The sequence below is a fragment of the Parasteatoda tepidariorum genome, chromosome 2 (genome assembly GCF_043381705.1).
Source record: "Parasteatoda tepidariorum isolate YZ-2023 chromosome 2, CAS_Ptep_4.0, whole genome shotgun sequence".
Lineage (NCBI taxonomy): Eukaryota > Metazoa > Arthropoda > Arachnida > Araneae > Theridiidae > Parasteatoda > Parasteatoda tepidariorum.
In genome coordinates this window covers 86,282,154-86,305,910 of record NC_092205.1, presented here as the reverse complement: position 1 = coordinate 86,305,910, position 23,757 = coordinate 86,282,154, and the positions used below count along the sequence as shown (strand labels likewise).

The window sequence follows — 23,757 nt, the reverse complement described above, 5'->3', positions numbered from 1 at the left end:
CATTTTGTTAGAAAAATAAATAAAAAAAAGAATAGAACGATATAAGTCTTCTGACAATTTTTTATTCTAATAAGCTTGGTAAAAGCTGTTTCCTAAAAATTAAGTATTCAATAGACAAAATTATACAAAGGAAAATTATGCTTTAAAATTCTATTTAAAATAAAAATACACATCCGACATAAATTTAAAATGTAAAATAGAAAATGTTATATTTTCCTGACTTGTACATTTTGTTATTCTTAATGATCTTTAACGGGTAAAATTCTAAATTATTTCTTCTTATTGGGTCACGCAATTTGTATTCGTACGTTAAAATTTTAATTTTCGTACGTTAAATTTGGAATACTTTTTAAACTGATATTATCGTTTATTTAGTTATGATTAATAGATCAACGAAAGATTAGGTTTTTTTTTGCAGAAAATATCGACTTTTAGGAAAAAAATGTGGGATGAGAAGCAATCATGGGGTTTGTGAGCAGAGTCTACTAAAACAAATTTTTTTCGCCACCCTTGTGTCCATCAGAGAGGAATCTTGCAATTTGCCACCAGACTAAATAGAGCATTCAAATATCTTCGGAACTCCGTGCCTGTTGAAAATATTAAAATTCTTTCTTTGCAACTATAAAAAGAATTTATCACCATTTCATCTCCATTGAGAATTTGTTATCGAAATTCAACGTATATCAAACATTTTACCTCTTTCTGACTAACTATAACGCTGAAATATCATCAAGAGCTCTATGTCTGATAGCAATACAAGTTTCAATTGCTTCCTGACCACTATAAACAGAATTTACCGTTATATTAAAACCAAAAATAATTTATAGTTAATCAAAATTTTAATCTATTTCCGTATAGCGATAGTGTGCTCCTCAAATTTCAACTAGAGCTCTGTGCTGGGTACAAAATATACGTTTTAACAATTTCTTGATCATTAAAGGAAGAACTATTAATGTAATTTCATATATCATGTGAGTCTCATCTAGTTTCTGACTAACTAGAATGACTGACTAATTTTTGACTAACTAAATTTGTACTCTAACTGTGAAACTTTAGCCAAACAATTGTTCGCAATATAAGTAAAATTAGCACTGTTGAGCGTCGATTTTTCGCCCGGCCTTAAGCTAAATACCAAACACACAGTTATAGAAAAACATAACATTAGTAAAATTTGTTTTTCTAGTTGACTAAAAATAAAATAAGAAAGAGGCTGTTGGCGAATCAGATACAACTTCGAATTATATAGACTCTATGGACAGCCACAGATAGTGCAGGTTATCCGAAGCAATAAATTAAGATTGCTTGGCCATATCTGGAGAGGTCCAGAAAACAATGCAGTACGAATCGCCACCTTTTAAAATCCTTCTGGATCTCGGGACAGAGGAAGATCTCCAACTAGATGGCTGGACGACACTACTAAAGATCTCAAATAATAAAGATTAACAACTGGAAAAAAATCGCCATGGATAGGAGGCGTTGGGAGGCAGCCAAGGCCTCTAAGGGGCTGTCGTGCTGAAGAAGAAGAAGAAAAATAAAATATTTTTGTTTTTGTCAATTCTAAAGAATAACACAGGGAAGGCTTGAGTTTGTGTTACATTCTTATCATCTCCGAATTTTCTATCTTTCGCAATTTTTCCGAAAATTATTTTTTGTTTCTTAATTTAACTTGGAAAACATGCATTTTGAAATTTTAATTTTATTCTTTTACTTACGCGAAGAAATTTTAAAACCAGATTAAGTCAATTTTGACATTTAACTTTTGAACTCGAATACAATATTAGGGAAAAAAGAATTGTTTTCTCTTTCTCCTATTTCTTAAAGAATTTTGTCTAGACTGGCATATTGTACATGTAAATTGAATATATATATATATATATTATTGAATATGTATTGAAATATATACATTTNAGAGGAATCTTGCAATTTGCCACCAGACTAAATAGAGCATTCAAATATCTTCGGAACTCCGTGCCTGTTGAAAATATTAAAATTCTTTCTTTGCAACTATAAAAAGAATTTATCACCATTTCATCTCCATTGAGAATTTGTTATCGAAATTCAACGTATATCAAACATTTTACCTCTTTCTGACTAACTATAGAGCTGAAATATCACCAAGCGCTCTATCTCTGATAGCAATACAAGTTTCAATTGCTTCCAGACCACTACAAACAGAATTTATCGTTATATTAAAACCAAAAATAATTTACAGTTAATCAAAATTTGAATCTCTTTCCGTATAGCAATAGTGTGCTCCTCAAATTTCAACTAGAGCTCTGTGCTGGGTACAAAATACACGTTTTAACAATTTCTTGATCATTAAAAGAAGAACTGTTAATTTTGTTTCATATATCATGCGACTCCCATCCAGTTTCTGACTAACTAGAGTGACTGACTAATTTTTGACTAACTAAATTTCAACTCCAACTGTGAAACTTTAGCCAAACAATTGTTAGCAATATAAGTAAAATTAGCGCAGTTGAGCGTCGATTTTTCTGCCGGCTTTAGCTAAATACCAAACGCATAGTTATAGGAAAAAATAACATTAGTAAAATTTGTTTTTCTAGTTGACTAAAAATAAAATATTTTTGTTTTTGTCAATCCTAAAGAATAACACAGGGAAGGCTTGAGTTTGTGTTACATTCTTATCATCTCCGAATTTTCTATCTTTCGCAATTTTTCCGAAAATTATTTTTTGTTTCTTAATTTAACTTGGAAAACATGCATTTTGAAATTTTAATTTTATTCTTTTACTTACGCGAAGAAATTTTAAAACCAGATTAAGTCAATTTTGACATTTAACTTTTGAACTCGAATACAATATTAGGGAAAAAAGAATTGTTTTCTCTTTCTCCTATTTCTTAAAGAATTTTGTCTAGACTGGCATATTGTACATGTAAATTGAATATATATATATATATATTATTGAATATGTATTGAAATATATACATTTGTAATAAAATTATACTAAATACAAGTTGTAAAACTTACCGAGAATGCAAAATATTACTCAAAAGTTAATTCGAGTAAAATAATGGAAACGAAATAAAATATTTTAAAACTAATAGCTGACATCTAATATTTAACAATAATGAAAAAGACCCAGTTTTCTATGAATAACGTTCGTAAAAGAATGTTCTCAGGATACAATAAAATTTAAATAAGAATCGATTATATAAATAGGAAGATATTTGAGCAACTCCCATGGGTATCTTTTCAGTTTCATTTATGTAAAAGCATCCATGTATGCACTATTTCTCTGATTTCAAATGCAACTTTGAAAGTATCTTGTTTTTAGAATGCAAGGGGAGTATGAAGGATATGTTTGCTTTCAATAAAATGCATGCATATGTAATCAAGCACTCAATATTACACTGCTCAAATGCAAGAAATGCTTTTTATTAAATTAAGGATAAAAAATTCTTTTGCAATCAGTTCGTATTGTCGATTTTAAATTAGCTAGAAAAATGTTTTCAGTTATTTATGTGCAAAAAGTTATATTGGCGTATTTCAAAACAGTTTGTTTTGATTAGTGCTCTTTTTGTATAAATAAGAAGAATAAGAATTTGCAGAAATGGCTTTTTCAAAGGTAGAAAATGTTTCCATTAAAGGTAGAAAAATGTATAATTTATGATTTCAGTAAATGTTCGAATATATTTGAATTTTTAAATAGTTTTTATATTCGCGAAAATGAGTAAGCACTGCTTTTAAGAAGAACTTATTAAAATCTTGAAGCTAATTAAATAGAAAAAACTGGGTACTTTTAGCTCATTAAATATAAGCGATAGTAGGACTTGATTCGCAGGTTTTATTAATATAAAACGTTTTTGACTAAGTATTTTTTTAGCCAAATTTCATTTGGCTTAAATTTCTTCATAAGTGCAAAATAATGTTTCTCACAATATTTCCTGCAAACGAACTTCACTGTAGTTAAAGTCAGATGAACATAAATAGAATTCATTTGGGTTAAATTAAAAACTATCTAAAATTGTTTACGTATTCCATTCGAAACTGATGTCTGAAGCAATTTTTCGAAATTATTTAGTGTTATGCATTGTTAAATGTAAATTGCAGACGATTTTATTTTATCAATTACTTCAAAGATAATATCATCCATGTTTACCAGCTTACAGCTCTATTGAACCAAATACGAATTCACATAACACATTCTTCAAAAATGAAATTAGGAAACAATTTTTTTCTTCTGTTGTGCGAGATTTTTTAACGGATCTTTGATGTTTCTACATCACTGATTTCAAATCTGATATCAGTTTCTCTCTACAAGCTACAATTTTTTGTTAGTGACATTTACGTCTAAAAAATAGACATTTACACAAACGACATTTTATGTCTATTTTTTGTCGAAATGTACTAGTTTAAAAATTTTATCGATAACAGGGGATTATTAGACAAACTTCTTGGGCAGTAACGGCACATCATCAAGATTAAATTTGCATGGGAACGCTTTCCAGGAAACGTCACCATACGCCGCTAGGGTCGCTTCTCTATTAAGAGATTTTTCCTTTGAACAATTCATAATAGTGCTCTTTAGCTGGACATTTATGGATATGGAGTTTTATTTGCAGTTTTAATCTTGATGATATATTCTAACTACTCTAGAAGTTTATAGCAGCATTTACCCCTGTCATGTATAACATTTTGCGACAAGAAATAATTCTATCGATTCTATAATTCTTGTCAAAACAGACTTTTGAACAAGAAATAGACTTAAAAATTATATCAAAAATATCTATAGCTTTAGGAGCAAAACTAACTTCATATTTGAAATCCCTACACCTGATTTAAGCAAAAGTCAAGTACTTGTAAAAAATGCAGCAAAAATTTAGCTCATTAAAATTAATGGTCAAGAATATAGCTCATTAAAAAAGGTTAGCCCATTAAAACTAAAGAGATGTCAGCAAATTAGAAAACTATCCGAAAGATTGAGTTCATTTTGTTATTTCTTACGCTTTTAAACTTGTTCGTATAAACATATAAATAATGTAAAATCAACGATTCTGAAAATAAATATAAAAACTGAGTTATTATTCATTGTTCCATTATTCATAAGGAAAAACTGCTTAACCGAGGTAGATCTTAACCACTCTGCATTAGCTTCTATCAGTAATAAATGGCATAATTTTCGGAGCGAAATTATATTAATGGTTAAAACTAAAGCATATCTTGCACCATGCTTTGTTCATGATTTCGCAATGTTGATTAATACTGATTTATTGACTTTTAATAGGTCGTTTTTTCCCCTACGAAAAACAGCTAATAAACTAGTAGGCATATTTTTTAGATATTATAAAAATTGACATCAGCAGCTTTGTAACTCATTTTTCTTTAATACTAGACAGGTTTATTCAAGATTCAATACATTTTTTTCTATTTAAACATCTGTATTTTTTACACATATGACAAAATTTTAGAATATTTTTAGTGAAATCTTTCCCCAAAAATAAACATACAGCCTGAAATGTATCTGTACTAAGTTATTTTCGAACATAAGGAATATTTTTCGTTTTTTTTTCCTTCCCATGAAATTGATTATTTCCTAGCTAGTAACATCTGTTATTGTTTCATGCGGAAAAGACAAAATATTTAGTTTTCTAATACCTGGTAGAAATACAATGTATCGAGATGTTATGGAATATTTTTTTCTGCTTATTTTTCGGTCTCTAATTTTGTTATAAAAGGCTTTAAGAGAAGTAAATTTAATAAAATTACGTGATTTTTTTACAAATAACTTTCCCCTCTAGCTCGCTTTGCTCCACAACCCTTGCGATTTCTTAAAAGTTTGTTTTTATTTATTGATGAAAAAAAGGTGCTATAACTCATTATTCTTTTAAATGATAGCAAAATATGTTTTTTGATTCCATTGTTATGTAGTTCAAACCTAATCGATTTTCCTTGATTTAAAATTGCAACTTATTCCAAAAACTTTTTTGTAAAATTTCTTTTTTGGGAGAGGGGAGGGTAAAACTGAAGACTTGTTAATAGTTTTTAGTCAAAGCGATAATTTAGCAATTACAAGAAAAGATAATTTTAAATGCTGCTTCTGAATTTTAAATAGTTATTTTATATTCGTTATTTTATTTCATTCATTATTTACGTATTATTTTATTCATTATTTACGTATGATGACTGGACAGTTCTTTTACATAAAATTTATTATAAAAGTAAATAAAACATATTTTTAAATAAATTCAGGATTTTTTTAATTGAAAAAAGGTTATTAAATATTATCATACATCACATAATGAGGTAATATCATGAGATGCTTTATAATAAAGGAATAGCACAATCCACAAGCACAATCCAAGGCACAATCAAATCCTTAATAATCGAATGTTAAATAATCGAATCGATAATCAAATCAGTACTAATCAAATCTTTAATAATAAAAGTCAAGTTAATAATAATAAATGAATTTTTAATAATAATTCAAATCCTTAATAATGAGTATAGAGAGCCGCAGTAGCACAACTGTCACGGAATCGGACTCCTGTCCAAATTGACCATCGTTCGATTCTCAACTTCGTTTAGTCCTATGGAGCATGTACTAAGACCCATCGGCACGTGCTGGATAGGTCTTAGCTCGCAAAGTTGGAAGTCCTGTGGTCATTCATTGAGCAGTACCGGGTACAGAATTTTTTGTCCAATGAGAACGAACAAAATGGTAAGATGGTATTTAATTTTCCTTGTATGATACATAAAGACTCAAAGTAAGTATAATTTTGTGTTTAAATTTTTCGACAGAAGAGGCTTTAGCATGAACATGTCATTTTTATTTACAAACTAGCTGAATACCCATTCTTTGTAAGGGGTGAATAAATAAAAAAAGAAAATAATCAATAAATTAACACTGAACAACACTAGGAAGTCATGCGTTAAACTGAAAAGCATAGATCAACGCAATTAAAAAAGCAAAAATAATTTAAATTTCTTTTTTACTTATTACTGTTTGTCTTTATCGATGGTTTTACTTTATTACATTAAGCAAAGCACGTTTTCCAATCCATCCAATCAAAATAAAGATTGACTGTATTTAGTATCACGTGGCTTTATGCTGTTGTTCGAGGTTAACTTATGATAGTCATTACAGTACAATTTACCACAGTTAAGTGATTTTTTCTGGTAACTTATAAATTTCGAAGGCCCGTCAAAAGCCTCTTTCCACTGTATCCATATTTAAAAAGCATAGTATTGAGTCAGTTTTAATAGGTACNATATATTTTTAGTTTATTGAATATTTTATCTATATAATTTTTATGAAAAAAATACTGAACTCATTTTTATTTGCTTAGTTAAATATTCAAAATTCTTATTAGTATTTACATAAAAATTTTAGCAAACATAAAAAATTCAAGGAGCAACTACGATTGGTTTCAGCCAGTGGTCGGAAGTAGCACACTGCAAGTAGTGAAACCAATGTAGTGCGCTACTTTTTTTGTAGTTCGTAGTGAGCTACTTTTTCGTAGTTTGTAGTGTTATGCGCTACTTTTTTTCTAGTTTGTAGTGTTATGCGCTACTTTTTTGTAGTTTGTAGTGTAGTGAGCTACTTTTTTGTAGTTTGTAGTGTTATGCGCTACTTTTTTGTAGTTTGTAGTGTTGTGCGCTACTTTTTTGTAGTTTGTAATGTAGTGAGCTACATTTTTTGTAGTTTGTAGTGTTGTGAGCTACTTTTTTTTTAAAAAAAAATAGTTTAGTAAGTAGTGCAATGCAAAAAAAAGAACAAAAAGTTTGTAGCGATTCTTGGCAATTACTATTAGCGTTAGTTTAGGTTTAACACGGCTCTAACACAACTAATTTGTCGAATTTGATGTCATCTTCAGTTCCGTCAAATGGATGCAATGAGAATGACTCTGTGGCTGCAGCTAGGCGTTGATAGAAATTACGTATTTAAAATGAAGTATAACTAATATATAAACTAACAGTTACGAGAGATAGATAATTAATAATTCGGTCACACTTTCGCATGCGAATGCAGACTCGTGAAGCATTGATGTTATTTCAATGGAAGGGGACGTATTTTATTTGCACATAATTTCTTAGAGGAATTATGAGAGCATTAAACAATTAAAAAACAGCAAGTATTTGATAGTTTCGCTATTCTTCAATTAAATATTCGCTGTTGAAAAAAGCATGAAAAGTTAAAAGTTAAATGTAAAAATTAGACAAAAAATGTTTTGGAATAACAAACTGGCTCATGTAAACATGAATAAATAATTTTTAATTATTCCCTTATATTTAGCGTAGGCCGATTTCTTTTTGAAAATCATTTTAAACGATTTCTTATTAAAAATCATTTTAAACGATTTTTTATTATAAATCATTTTAAACGATCTCTTATTAAAAATCATTTTAAGCGATTTCTTATTAAAAATCATTTTAAACGATTTCTTATTAAAAATCATTTTAAACGATTTTTTATTATAAATCATTTTAAACGATTTCTTATTAAAAATCATTTTAAACGATTCATTTTAAACGATTTCTTATTAAAAATTATTTTAAACGATTCATTTTAAACGATTTCTTATTAAAAATCATTTTAAACGATTAATTTTAAACGATTTCTTATTAAAAATCATTTTAAACGATTCATTTTAAACGATTTCTTATTAAAAATCATTTTGAACGTAGGCCTAAATTAAGTTCTCCATCAAAGATCGCCTCCTTAAAGTAGTGAAGTAGTTACTACAATTCCAAACTAGATTTTAGTCACTACAATTAAAAAAAAAGGTAGTTGTAGTCAACTACAAAAATAATGTAGTCTTCCAACTGGTTTTATCCTTGAAAGTTACCGACGATAGTCAAATAGTTGATGTTCAATAATAATGTTCAATAGTTGATGTTCAATGATCATCAATAATCAAAGAACGCAATGTATATTTTTATAATTTTGGCTCAGATATGAAGTAAAAATATATACATATAAAGTATTGGAAAAATTATTTCAGCAAGAACAAAATATAAAAATCGTAACAAATTTAAAAATCTAAAAATATCAAAATCAGTTTATCATTGTGATCAATGAAGAATTAAAAGACAATGAGTAGAAGCATCTCCAAAATTTAATCTAACTATCAAACTTTGTTTAATTTTTAATCTCACTTTCCTCACTAGTGATACGAAAGACTTCGATAGCGTTTCTCTATTTTATCACCCCAAGAATTTCATTGTAACCCCAATTTTTTTTTTAATATATATTTTAAATCATTATTAACAGAAATTTTTATGTGTTCATTTATATTTTTTAAGAACGATGATTAGGAAAAATTATTAAATGATCAAACAAAAATTTACTCTTACTTTAATTGGACATCTACAGTATACGCTTGTTAAAATTTATAAGTTTTAAAAATAATAAAAATAGTGTGGAAAAAAATTGTTTCTACTTGATAATAACAAAACATTTGTAATAGCTGAAGATAGTTAAATATTTAAAACGGTCAGGAAAATGCACCCATGGAAATATAATTAACTGTTTTTCTTTAAGTATCATTATATTTAAAATATTTTATTTTAATTTAAGGCACATTTAAAGTTAATGTTAAATACAATTGTAAATAAGGATGCCACAATATAACTTTCGGTTTTATAAGTTAGATATAAAACAAAACTTAAATAACCATAAAACATTAATTTTTAATTAAAATTGAAAAAAAAATACCGATTATCTTATTTGTGAATAAAAATTGAATTAAAGTCATTTATTATTTCTTTTAAATATTATTTAATAAAGAGTTCTGCCTACATTTTTCTGATTATTTCATATAAATTCTTCAGGCATGTGTTTGACAAATTCTACCATACTTTACGAATTCTTTTTCATTGGTTATTTTCAGAGCTATTTATAAACAGTAGAAGCTATTAACTTTCAAAAATTTTGAATTGGGAACTTTGATTTTTCTGTATTTTAGCTGAACTTAAATTTTTCTCGGTTTTTATCTGTTATTTTTGTTATGCACTAAATTTAATTTATTTTTACATTCCTAATTTAATTAATTTTTACGCAATTTCACGTTCCATTACAAAATTTCTCGCAAACAGTATAAAATTTTTTTAATAACTAACATCACACTAGCTAAGCAATAAGTAGAAATTTGGCTTTACTATTTGAAAAAAATGTGATAAGTTGTCGCACTTTTACATAAGAAACATATTTTTACTTAAAGAATTTAACTTTCATAATGAATGATGTAAATACTCAACAAAAATATTTTTTGCTGGTGTATTTCAACCCTAAAGGAGCGAAAACCAGAGAAGTGAATTGAATAAAAAGAAATAAAAATAACTCAGTGCTTTCGATAGAAAACAAGTGAAAATGCAGTAGTATTTAAATGTATTTTCAGATCTGTATGTTTTTCATAGAATTTATAGTGTACAGAGAATTTCGACATCAATCTGATATTTGTAATTAAATTTTTCTAACTAAAAATTTAACAACAATTCCATATATTTCGTTAACTATATTATTAAAAGGAAAATTGCTAATACAATTTACATTAATTTATTTAAAAGTCAATGCTTTACTATATTTACAAAAGCGATATGATTTAGATAAGAAGTTTAAAATCCACGATGCATTATTTGCTAAAATTTAATTTTTCTACAACTAACGAGTCCCGCAGTGGACTGATCATTAAGACACGGTTCCCAGCAAATCACCGAAGTCAAGCATCACTGGCTGCGGTCAGTGTGCGGGTGGGTGACCACTTGGATCAGTCTGCGTAGGGACCGAGGGTGTGCGGTATTGGTCCTCGTTAAACTGTGCTACCGTAAAGTGCTCGACTTCGCGCGCAGGTCGTTGGGCTACCGAAGCGGGGGTGCCATCCCCTCCGCAGAGGATCAAAATTGTGATGGCATGTCTTCGGATCATCCTCCGGGATGTTTCCCAGACCGTCGCCAATGGCCCATTGTGCAGCTCTAGTGCGACGTAAATTAATAACAACAACAACAATCTACAACTAACGTCAAAGAACAATAATTAATGTTAGACATGTCTGTTGACAGAAATTTAAAATTTAATTCAAAAAAATATTCTTCATGAAATTATTTTCATATGTTTTTATTATATTTATATTACTGCATAAAGTTCCTAATAAAATTAATGTTCAGAAATTCTCATTTTTGATTCGACATTATAGTACTATGTAACTGTATTACTTAGACTGCCAACGATAGGTTTATTTGTTATTTATATATTTTTAAAAAAAAGGTATTTTGCGAAATTTTATTAGGCAGATGATCGTCATGCATCTGTTTCATTGCTTTTTCAAATCCCATATGTCATATCTTTTGCTTAGTATGTGATAAGTAACACTACACTGGAACTTTTAAAGTTTATTTCAAAAGTCAAAGTTCTAAATACATTCTTTATTTAATTTTTTAATTGATTCATTTATTAAAAATTAAATGAAACATTCATTTTTAGACCAAAGATGTATTTTTAAGTTCAAGAAAATGTTACTGAATATAAAAGTCCGGAGTTCATTGAAAAATTCTTCATTATAGAAAATTTTTAAAACAAATATATTTAATTTTTAATATTATTATACAATTATATATTTCAACTCTAATGGTCTATGTATAAATTATGCAGATGCAGGGGGTTATCTGTCTGATTTTATTTCCAAAATAAATATATTGATATCAATTTTTAGTTTTAACAATGAAAAAAAGGACACTTGTAGCAGAAATGTTTTATCTTTATTAGCCCAGGAAAAAAATATTATTTTTTTTGCACCAAACAATGTAAATATCTTTTGTTAGTTAGTTTAATATAGGATTACTTAGTTAGAAACTTCATCCGCTTCAAATATATACAATTTGGAAATAATAGTAGACATGTATCAAGCGCTTAAAAACAGGCGCCCATTTTCAAAACTTACGTGAATGAGAAGAAACAAAAGTGATTTGAAATATAAAACATAAACTTGCCAACGAAAATGGAAAAATAAAGGTGAAAAACAGAACAAGAAACCACAGAGGCCAAGAGCGAAAATCAATATAAAACAATTTCGATGGGCTATGGAAAGGTGATGAGGAACTGATATCGTTAACAAGGGGATCAGCATTCAAATGAATAAAACAAGATTCGGCATTGTCAAAATTAAATTTTTTTTCAAGATTCCAACCATGTGCAGCAATTTATGACTTTTCGAAATTTTGATAACGGACATATCTATACCGTTCCTTAATTCAAAATTTTAAAGGGCGCCTAGTTTGTCCGATGTATCCAAAGTCGCACTGGCAAGGAATGCGACAGCGATTATCAAAACTTATAGGATCTTTAACATACTTCAATTTAATTTTGTTAACAAGCATAAACATGACTTTAAAACCAAAACGGAGAGGATATTAGCAATTTTATAACAAATAGAAAAAAACGATAAATAAACAAGTTCTCTGTAAGAATTCGAAGAAAAGGAGCGTTTGGGTCTAGTGAGTTTAGCAAGAGCTGAATCAACTATAGAAAGGTTCTGTTCTTGTTGTTCATTTGCGTCACACTAGAGCTGCACAATGGGCTATTGGCGACGGTCTGGGAAACATCCCTGAGGATGATCCGAAGACATGCCCCCACAATTTTGATCCTCTGTAGAGGGGATGGCACCCCCACTTCAGTAGCCCGACGACCTGCACACGAAGTCGAGCACTTTACGGTAGAACAGTTTAACGAGGACCAATACCGCACACCCTCGGTCCCAAAGCAGACTGATCCAAGTGGTCACCCACCCGCACACTGACCGCAGCCTTCGCTTGACTTCGATGATCTGCTGGGAACCATGTCTTAACGATCAGTCCACTGCGGGACAACTATAGAAGGGTACGGTTAGCAGCAAGTGAGCAGGTGAAGTTAAGTTCAGAGTTAGAAAAGAAGAGTCAGAGCAAAGGTTTAGCGTGGGAAAAAGAAAGTATAAAAAGCAGAAATTTTCTGACAATTAGGGTGATTAGAATTAACATGAGTGAATCGAGAGAGGGCAAAATGTTTACACTAAACAGAGGTGGAAAGATGATCAGGGTATTTAGTTATCGGAACATTTGAAAGGTAAAGTAAAATTAATTTCAGCCTCAAAAATAAATTTAATATTGGGGTCAACCTAATTGACAACAGAGAGTAACTCTTGAAAATCAGTATCACTGTCTACTAAGACCAACGTATCGTCAACATAACTTTTCCATCATGAGAATTTGACCAATTAAAAAACATTTTCTTCGAAATAATGCCTGGTTCTTAAGAATAGAAAAGAGGGGCTTGCCCACGACTGAACCCTCGATTTGTTTATAGAAATAACCATTGAATGGAATACAGGAATTGACATGGGAGATAATATCCTCCATTTCATAAAAAAGAATGGGAATTCTTGCAACTGTCGTTTAAAACAATCAATAGCATTAAAAATGAGGACATTAGTAGAAAGAAAAACAAATAGTATAGTTTTGATGGAGGGGAAAGATGTACTAATCGGGAAACAAAACGAGAGAAATTTTTAAAAGTATAAATATTGTTAGAAGTTTCACTTCCAAAAATATTCAAAATACTATATTCACAGTTGAAAATTTTCATGATTAATAACCATACCTTATTTAGAATTTGTTTCTTAATTGTTCAAATTTAATGGTGAAAAAGTTATGTTGATGATGCGTTTGTCTTAGTAGACAGTGATACTGATTTTAAAGAGTTACTTTCTGTTGTCAATATGGTTGATTCCAATATTAAATTTATTTTTGACGCTGAAATTAATTTTTCTTTACCTTTTAAATATTCGTATAACTAAATACCCTGATCATTTCCCACCTCTGCTTAGCGTAAGCATTTTGACATCTCTTAATTCCCTCGTGTTAATTCTAATCATCTGATTGTCAGAAAATTTCTGCTTTTCATACTTTCGTTTTCTGCGTACTAAACCTTTGCTCTAAGTCTTCTTTTTTAAACTCCGAACTTAACTTCCTTTGCTCTCTCGCTGCTAACTACGGATTTAACTTAGCTATAGTTGATTCAGCTCTTGCTAATCCTTACTAAGTACTTAATCCTTACAATCCTTACTTTGCTATAGTTGATTCTCACAAGACCAAAACGCCTCTCTTCTTCGAATCCTTCTCTAATCCATACAGATAACTCGTTTTTGTTTTCTTTCTTCCGTTTACTTTCGTGGTGGATTTTTTGGTGGAACTAATGCGCTTTTGCGTTATATAGAAAGGAAAACCACGAAAACCTCCCACGCTTAGCCCGATTTCAAAGGGACTCACCCATGATTCGTGTATCACTGAGAATTTTTTCAGCACTGTGGTCGGTGCAGAATTCGTCTCGACCAGCCATCACTCGGATTCGAACCTGGTTTGCTGCAAACTTTCAAAAGTTTCAAGAAATTCAAGTTTTAGAAACTAAAAAAGAATGACAGCAGACATCCATATTGTTTGCATGCAAGCTTGGTCCACGGTTTACTCGCCATTAGCTCCTCAAAAAGAGGAATAAACTGCGGGTCTTATTCGTGAAGGGGAAACCCGTTGTCCATTTGCAGAGTTTGGCTAAGGATTAACGTTTCGTTCGCTTAAATCTCCGGAATTAACTCGTATCCATGGATTATCTGAAGATAATTCGTGCTGGTAATTACGGGTGTTAGGGTCGGAATATCAAAAAAATCCTTCCTTAGTGGATGCTTACGTCATAAAAGAAACTCATTGTCCAAATTTCATGTTTCTAACTTCCAAAGGGTAGGCTCTGTGATCATGAATCAGTCAGTCAGGACATGTCTTTTAATGCGTATGAATTGTGTTTTTTTTTCTTTCATTATTCTTCTTTAAGAGTTATTCACTATTTAAATTTTGAATTAAAGTAAAAATAAATTTTGGCGATCTAACTCTTTTCTGCAGGCCGAGTTTGGCCTGCGGGTCCAATAAATTGGAGATTCTTCACAGCTGATTTTTCTTTTAAACTTTTTCTTTTAAACATTTTTATAAATTACGAAATGATATATAATCTTATTTTAATTATTGATATGTTATCTTACATGAAGTAATACTCAAAATTTAATTTATTTCTAATTTGATTGCATTATTTTAGCTGAAAACAAATAATTCTTTGAAAGTATTTAAATTAGCAAATTACAAATTTATTTTCGAAAATAAAGAGAGTAGTTTCTATTTCTTTAATTTTAAAACTTCAGTTTTTTTACTAGATAAACAGAAAACATGAGTGCCATTTTCTAAAATGCGCCATTTCCTATTTTCGTAGTATAAAAAAGTAAAGCAGGTTTTACTGTTGAAATAATTTAACTAAATACGTTTGGGTATTTTCCAGTCTCGATTCTTAAAATGACTTTTATGTTAATGCCCCGAATACCTATTATGCATGATTTCGTAAAGTGTTTTAAAGAAGTGTTAATCTAAAGAACTTTCAACGAAACTCATCCACTCTTTTTTTATTATTCGAAATTTCATTTATTTTGCGATAATTATTGTTCCACGAGTCACAAAGAATTCAAATTAAATTTTTTTTTCAGTTTTAAAATATAAATATTTTATTTCTAGAAAGAATCTTAGCATCGTTTGATTCAGAATTTTTATTTTGGATTAAAATAAATCATTTTTAACACTAAAATAATGCCGATGTTTAGGGTTTTTGCAATTTGATTAACGCTTTTAACGTGAGGGTTTTCTTTAATTTAATAGCTTTACAATGCATGATTTTCTATGCAAGGAAGTAATTTTTCGTTCATCTCAAAATTAAACATTTAGATTTATTTTTTTTTAAATAGTATGTAAAATAAATAAAGCACCATATTACCAGATTTTTAAAATAAAATTCACCAAAATCAATTTTCATCGGAAAGAAATTTTGAGAAATTTTAGAGAATTAGAACAATTATTCGAGTTAATGCGTAGCTAGTTTTTGCTACATCTCCATTATTTGATATATTTGTAATACTTTTCGGAATAATGATCGAATTTTCACCTATTAATTATATTACACAGTGCTCAAAATAACCAAGCAAACACCTGTGGGATGCAGAGGTGTTCGAAGTTCCGAATGCTTTTTTGCTCATATTGTTGGGATCATATTTTTTAGATTGAATCTCACCTCATTTACGGGTTAAAAATGCAAATCCATTTAGAAAAAGTTTTTTCAGTGTAAGTAGATTTTTGAATATAAATTCGCCACTTAAAATATTGTTTGCGCTAATTACTTAGCAATCTTACAGCAATCTAAATCGATCATTCAATCAAAAATAATTTGTTTTTTCTTTTTTTTACTTGACGCGATTATACCACTTAGAGTATCTCAAGTAATAAGTGTTGAGTATTAGTAAACTGTATTTTTAATCATTCTGATTTTTATTCTATTATTTTCGTAATCGAAAGCATTTTAAAAATTTTGCTTTTTATTTAAAAAAAAATCGAAATGTCGAAGAAAATAAATAATTTTTTTGTTCTAAAGCTTCCGATGTTATGCGTTCCGTTCTCAACAAAATAATTTAAACAAATTTTTTAATAGAAACCAAAAAAATGCCTCCCTTATAATATATTTTTCATAATCAGGAAGCCTTAAAATAAATTAAAAAATTTTTTTTGTGTGAAAACTAACTTCAATCTTTCGTTTTGAAGAATGATAATCATCAAAATGATTATAACACGGAATAACCAGCATACAAGATGCTCCGTAAAATTCATTCCTAATATGTACTATTAGTAATGAATTAGAAATGAATTACAAATAGAAACATTGGGGTTGCAATATTAGAGGTATTAATATTTAACCAAACAGAGAAGAATAGCGCTCTCGAAATCTGACAAATTACATTAAAAAAAGGAGAAAGTAGCGAGCATTAAAAGTTTAGTTGTAGGTTGAAATTTAAAGATAATTCAAGTCTTCTCCTGTCTGTTTCCTCCCGCAATTAAACCGGTTTTATTGTTTATACAGCCACCGCCTTCCTGCATTATAATTAATCATATTTTGCAACCCGTTTTATTTCTTTTTTACCGTTTAAAATTAATTTGTGACCACCCATACTTTATTATTTCCAAGTTTGATAAGAATTCTAAAAGTATAGTGGGTTCCGTAAATATAACCCTCTAAAATGCATTCCAAGTAAAGACCAAAATTCGTGGTCGTTACTCCATGATTGGGCGACTTAACTCTTTGGCGCCGATGGAACATCGGTTTCCCTTTAATACATTTTTTTCTTTTGCTCTAATTACAAACAAAAATAGATTTTGGTATTTTTAATTATAAAAATTCAATCTAATAGTTACTGAAAAGAAATCGGTTAGATTATCGAAATCTTATTTATTCTAAACTTATAAAATCCAAAAAAAAAGTAATTAAATTTTTTTCTTCAGTCATATTCAAAAATGCAGCAGTAATTTTTTGTTAATTAAAAGAAAATCATTGATGAATAACTGTTTCTCTTGAACTAAATCATTACCAATAAGTGCAAATTTGAAAAATTATTTGTTTGGAAGTGAGTCTTGTTTGGAATATTTCATCTTAACGTAGGAAAAGATACCAGTGTTCCTGACCATAAATTAATAAAATGCCAAATATAATATTTTTTGACCCATTTTGGTTAAATTAGCACAAAATTAAAAAAGTATGAAAAATATGTTTTAAAAACATTTTGCTTCAAAATGTTAATAAAATAAAGTAACCAATAAAGAATCTCTATCATCATCTTCAAAAGTAGTAATAATAAAAAATATAAAACAAAACAAAGCAAAATCTTAAGTTAAAGTGAATCCTAAATTTTTTAAAACTACCATTAATCTCCTAGAACCGTATTGAACTTTGGCTGTTAGATTATGTTTAAACCCGCATCTTCTCTTATAAACATTCGTAAGCTATCAAGAGTTTATTTCTTTCCGATTTAGTTAAGAGATATAAAAAAAAGTATCTAGTTATAAATTGCTCAATTTGGAAATTATAGCGGCAATTAATTGTTTCTTTGTTCTAATGACTCGAGAAATGGACGATCAAAAAAGTTTTCTTTTCAAAAAAGCTCTTTTTCCTTACTTTTCTGCTTCGAGGCAAGAAATCCCATTAAATTCCCTATTTATGAAATGTATCTCTTTCTTTTTTTCCCCTTCATTCAAACAATAAGTTTTGCTGAAAAACCACATTAATTACTTTTTTAATTATTAGTTTCTATCTGAGAATTCTCATATGAATAGAAATAAATGAAACTGATTTTGCGTGGTTAAAACTTTAATGATCAAGAATTTAATTTCTTTTAAAAGAAAGTAAAAGACTACAAAATTTGAAAAATTGGTTTTGGTAAATGTAATTAGCTTTTTTTTCTCTTCATTTAGAAAGATGCATTTGCGAGTCTATATATATGCATATAAATATTTAAATTTTTGAAAATTGTATTAAATTCATTTTTTAGTTAATCCTTTTTTAAAATGTTTTGACGTGGTTTATCGAATTATTATTATTTCTTTTCATAAAATATTTTCATAAAGAGGTTCCGAACGCAACTGTTTTAAAAGTTTGTATTTTTCTTTATGTAGTGATATTATTATTATTTTTTCAAATAGGGAAAAATTGTTTTTATTTCCAGATGAACAAATAATAAGACTTACAAGGAAAGTTGCCAAAGTATATTTTACAGTAAGTTTTTTAATGCTGGAAATCAAAATTGGAAATTTTAAGTTGTTTATTTTGAAGTAAATATCAAGTTATTATTTCTTAAAAACTGCACTACTTTCACTGGAGTAAGAATTTAAGAGAATTTGCAGACTTGGTCGATTATCTCTAGAACTTTTGGACCGATTTTAAGGAGATTTGATCTGTACATATATTGATACAATAAAAAACAAATATCAATGTCATGTACGAATACTGTATATTAAGCTCGAATTTCCTCATTTTAAAGCTATTCAACTCATTATTATGTATACACATAAAAGTAATCTATAGGGCCACATTGTAGACCCCCTTAACCTTTAAACATTTGAAATAAAAAACAATTTGGACAAACCTACACTTTCACTAATGGATATCTCTGTAACCAATAAGAAATCGACAAAATAATTTATATGCAATACTTCAATTCCAAGAAAAAAAATGTTCAAAAAATTAGTTTAAATTTAGAGTATAATTTCCGGGTCTTTCATTATTATGTTTTTTCGTTCCATTGAACTAGAATTGACGTTGAAACTTCGAATATTTTTTCCATATTATCATTTCCTCTTACTTTTTTAACCTTAATCTCAAATATTAAAGAAGAAAACTTCAGAGGCGTACAGCTCAAATGTTAATTTCTTTTTTTTTGGAATCTAAGATTATTTTTTTCATTTTTAATGCAAAAATAAAATAAAAAAATGAATTATTTTTTTTAGATAGCCGATATGCTAAAAAACAAATTAAAGCTTGAATAATTTTAATTTAAAAAAAGTTATTCTTAAATTTGTTGCATCAATAATTCATAACATTCTTTCTTTATCATTTTTATTTTTGCACTTTTTTAAAATTATTTATGGAAGATTTGAAAACAATTTTTTATGCTTAATAAGGTGATATAGTAGCACAAAAATGGACCCTCATTAAAGTTTCTATATTCCAAAATTAAAATATTTCTTTCGGAAAAAAAACATAATTTTCTATTACAATAATAAAATGTCATGAATAAACATTTAAAGTAAAATAAGTAAAAATAAACTAATCACGCATAAGAACGCAAAGACATAAGAAAATATATATAAAAAATATAGGGATAAAATTCGTATTTCGTGAACATTTTAGCGTTCTATTTTCATTATCTTCATTATAGTTGAATTGCCGCGAATATGCATGATATAATTATTCATAAACTTAAATGCTATTTTCTGAAATATGAAATTATTATACTCTTGGGCGCTTTAAATTATCTAAACTTCTTTGGATATATTTAAAAATTTATTATTTGTTTATTATTACTTTAGTTCAGTGTATAATTTTTTTTTAGGTTTATCTTTTTCGTTTAAATATATAGTACTTTAAACACCCTTAATAGTACTTTCGTTTAAATAATAGTTTTCTTTTATAAAAAATGAAGGAGATCTTTAAAAATTGTCCCAAATATTAGATCATCTTTTAATTGTACAATAAAAGCTATAATCTAAATAAGAATGAATTCAAAAGCACATCAATGTGCATGCAGTCTATGTCAAAATAAGAACTGTTTTGAAAAATCAGCAATTGCTTTTCTCATTGAGTTAAATTTTTTCAATCCAAATATAATTAATGCAGATTTGGTATTTTATTATGTTTCTATAGTGTTATAGTTCTTAATATTTCATTTCAATAATTTTCAAAATTCAAGAATATAGACTCTATGAACTAAATTTTATCCCATTGAACTAAATTTTATGCTATTGAACTAAATTTTATCCTATTTAACTAACTTTTATCCCATTGAACTAAATTTTATCCCATTGAACTAAATTTTATCTCATTAAATTAAATTTTATTCTATCAAACTAAATTTTATTATATTGAAAAAATGATTTTACGAGTTCTAGACAGAATAAAAGAAAATGATGGTTGGAGAAGATGCTACAATACAGAAATTTTTAAATGCTGCAGGCTATTATTGTTTAGATCTATGAAATTTATAAAGTTCAATGGGATAAAATTTAGTTCAGTATGATAAAATTTGGTTCATTATGATAAAATTTAGATCAATTTGGTAAAATTTAGAGTCTAGATTAATTGTACCTAAATTTTAAAAATTCATACTGAACCAAATTTTATCATACTGAAATAAATTTTATCCTACTAAGCTAAATTTTATCCTATTAAACTAAATTTTTTTAAATTGAAAAAAATTTTTTTTTCATGAGTTATTCTATGTGGGATAAAAGAAAATGATTGTTGGAGAAGATGCTAGAATGCAGAAATTTATAGATGCTTCAGCCTGCTATCGTTTAGATATATAAAATGTATAAAGATCAATAAACTAAATTGAGCTACTCATGTTTACAGAATGAAAGATTCAAACCCTGTCAAAAGGCCTGTTGGCTTATTTGCACAGTGCCGAAGGTAGGCAAATGTGGGTGACCTAAATTGTATTAAATAAATGCAGTTGTGAGAGTTTCTAGAATCCCAAATATTAAGAATTGGAGGACCATTGGCATCCAAAGATTTGCTTAAAAACCTTTTCTAAAGATGAACTTTGGCCCACGTTTGCCTACCTTTCGTCGTGCTACTCATGACGATGGAAAAAAATTGATTTCTTATTGAATTAACTCCTTAAGCGACGAGTTGAACTTTCACGTGATGTGGAATATCAAGAACATGAAACGCGTATTTGATTGCTTGAAACTACATAACAGTCTTAAAGAAAGAATCTTTCAGAAGAAAAACTGGAATACTGAAAATTGAAACACTGGAAGGCTTTTTAACATCAGTCCTTGGTAGGTGGCCTTAGAAATTGGAGATCATCATCAGGAGATCATCATAACTGATGTAAGTGAGTGCTAGCTGGTTAATTTGACTGGCTCCTTTAGTTGCGATCTAATTCACCCCAAAGCTCTATGAGATTTAGATCTGGACTCGGAGGAGGCAAGTCTAATTTTCAAGCACCAAATCATCGAACTATGGCTGCTTAAGTTTCGATGTGTGAACAGAGCAGTTAACCTGCTGGAAATAATGATCATTCCTAGAAATATTGCCACAGAATTCAGAAAATATCTACACAGAGTTCATGCCATCAATCACAGAAACTAAAAGACCCAGATAACCAAGTCATGAAAAATAGCCTGATGATTGATTAATCATCATCTCTTTCAGGTGAGTATCTGGTTACGCTTGGTAAAATAGTGGATAATTTTAAATATTTAAGCCTAAGAATTTTTTAAGGAAAAAAAATCATGGTTTTTCCAGTTAGAACAATAGTTTTTAACTGTATCTGTGGCAACATGTGCTTGTGTTGAAAGCTCATGTCACCAAAAAATGAATTCAAAGTTAATTATTTCTAAAGTCATTCCATTAATAACAGAAAAAATTACTTAGAATTAGATTGAAAAAAAAAGAGATTTAATGGCGCACTTGTAAACTTTAGACAGCAGTTTTCCAACCCAAAAAATGAATTTTGGTTGACACTGAAAAGCCAAATTTAAAATGAAAAGGATAATGGAACATTTAAGTGGGATAGGAAATATTACTGAATATAAAGAAACATAAATTCAGTAAATTAGATTAATAGAATACGAGAAAAATTTGTTACTGTCTCATTATCATAAATAAGTAACATAGGTTACTTAAACAATGTAATTGATTGTAGGCATCAATTTAAATATTTTGAAAAGCTTTTCCCAAGGGATCGATAAAAATGCAAAATTATTATAAACAAGCACGCAATGGAATAGAATGTAACGTAGCAGCTTCTTGATGCTTTTATGTTAAATTTTATTGAGACATTGACAGAGCCGTCGCTAGGATAAGCGAGGCCCAGGGCAAATCCTTTTGTGGGACCTTTCAAATATTCTCTTTTTGCTGGGCCCCTGGGAAAATATATCAAGTAAGATCCGTTTGATATTCGATAGAATTTTTTTCGAATTTTACTCTTAAGAACGATCAACTGAAACATATTTTTCTGTTAGAATTACTTTAGACTTTATTTCAGAATTATGGACTATCTTTTAATTCATTAAGGGCGAACAACACAATAGAAGCCTATAAAAAAGGATTTTGTAATGAATTTTGCAACAATTTTGATAGACTTAACTCATCTTTGATCTTTTAAACTTTTTGTACAGATTTTAAACTTTATTTTATTTTGGTGCTATTGCAAATATTTTTTTTAAAAAATGGCGTGTATATAATACAATGCTAAGAATTATTTTTTACATTTTCCATTACTTGCTGCCCTTCATAAGTTGGAAAAAAATCCTCCACATCTGATTCCGTTTTAATTTCTTTTAAAAATACATGAATGTAGTTTTCATCATAATCAAAATTTTTAAAAAAAATTTTTTTTTCTCACAAAAGGACAGTGCTTTGAAGAAAATAAAAAAAATGACATCAAATAAGTTATTTATAAGTCATTAATAAGTTACATTTTAATGGATTACTCAAAACCAATAAGCCCAATTAAAAATTAGGGAACAACAACTGTTTTTACGCAGACGTGATGATTGGAAGTTCAAAAATGTTAATGACTGATTTCCGTGATGATATGAGATCGGGATGGTATTATTTTTTGCTATACAGCTTTGCCAATTTTCCTATCTTACTATACATAGAAATCTAATGATGAGGTCGCAATTTTCCATTTTTGTCAGTGCATACTATACCTGAAAATAACACGGTAGGATCTAGTTTTCCCACATTAAATTTCATATTGGTTTGGTTGTCATCAGCATGAAATTGCTATAAGTAGTAAAGATATTGTTTTCATAGGTCATAAAGATATTGTTTGATAAATATTTTTCAACAGTAATGTAAAGGCATTTACCTGTACTGTTAAAATTGCATTTTTTATTTTGTTTTCTTAATTCGCGATCGCAACGCTCGAGTACGCCGTCTAGCGGGAGCCTGTAAATATCGGACATTAATTTATCACGTTTTCATTTAGTTCTATCGAAATCATTGACTGAATCAGACGCCATTTTTTAGCAGCAAATAAGAAACAAAATTTCCCTAAGGAAAAGGCCGAAGAACTTGAAAAAAATCTCCAGAATATTAGTAAATCTTTCAGGAACAGAACACGCCAAACATTTGAAGAAAAATTCCTCAATAATTTTTAATTTCTATTATCAACAAACTTG

At 28.7% G+C, this 23,757-nt stretch overlaps 1 protein-coding gene and 1 long non-coding RNA gene across 4 annotated transcripts in view; one reads left to right on the top strand and one right to left on the bottom strand.

Moving 5' to 3' along the window:
* CCA (Crustacean cardioactive peptide) overlaps nt 1-23,757 on the bottom strand; it is a 123,511-nt gene that overhangs the window by 4,427 nt on the left and 95,327 nt on the right. The gene's annotated exons all lie outside the window — the stretch shown is intronic.
* The window catches only part of LOC139425027 (uncharacterized), a 152,161-nt gene that overhangs the window by 84,748 nt on the left and 43,656 nt on the right, over nt 1-23,757 (top strand). Inside the window, exon 3 of one of the 3 annotated variants that reach the window (XR_011636207.1) lies at nt 18,567-18,759. The exons of the other annotated variants lie outside the window; for them this stretch is intronic. This is a non-coding gene — a long non-coding RNA (uncharacterized lncRNA). Of the gene's footprint in view, nt 1-18,566; nt 18,760-23,757 lie in introns of those variants that run through there. 3 annotated transcript variants of the gene reach the window in all.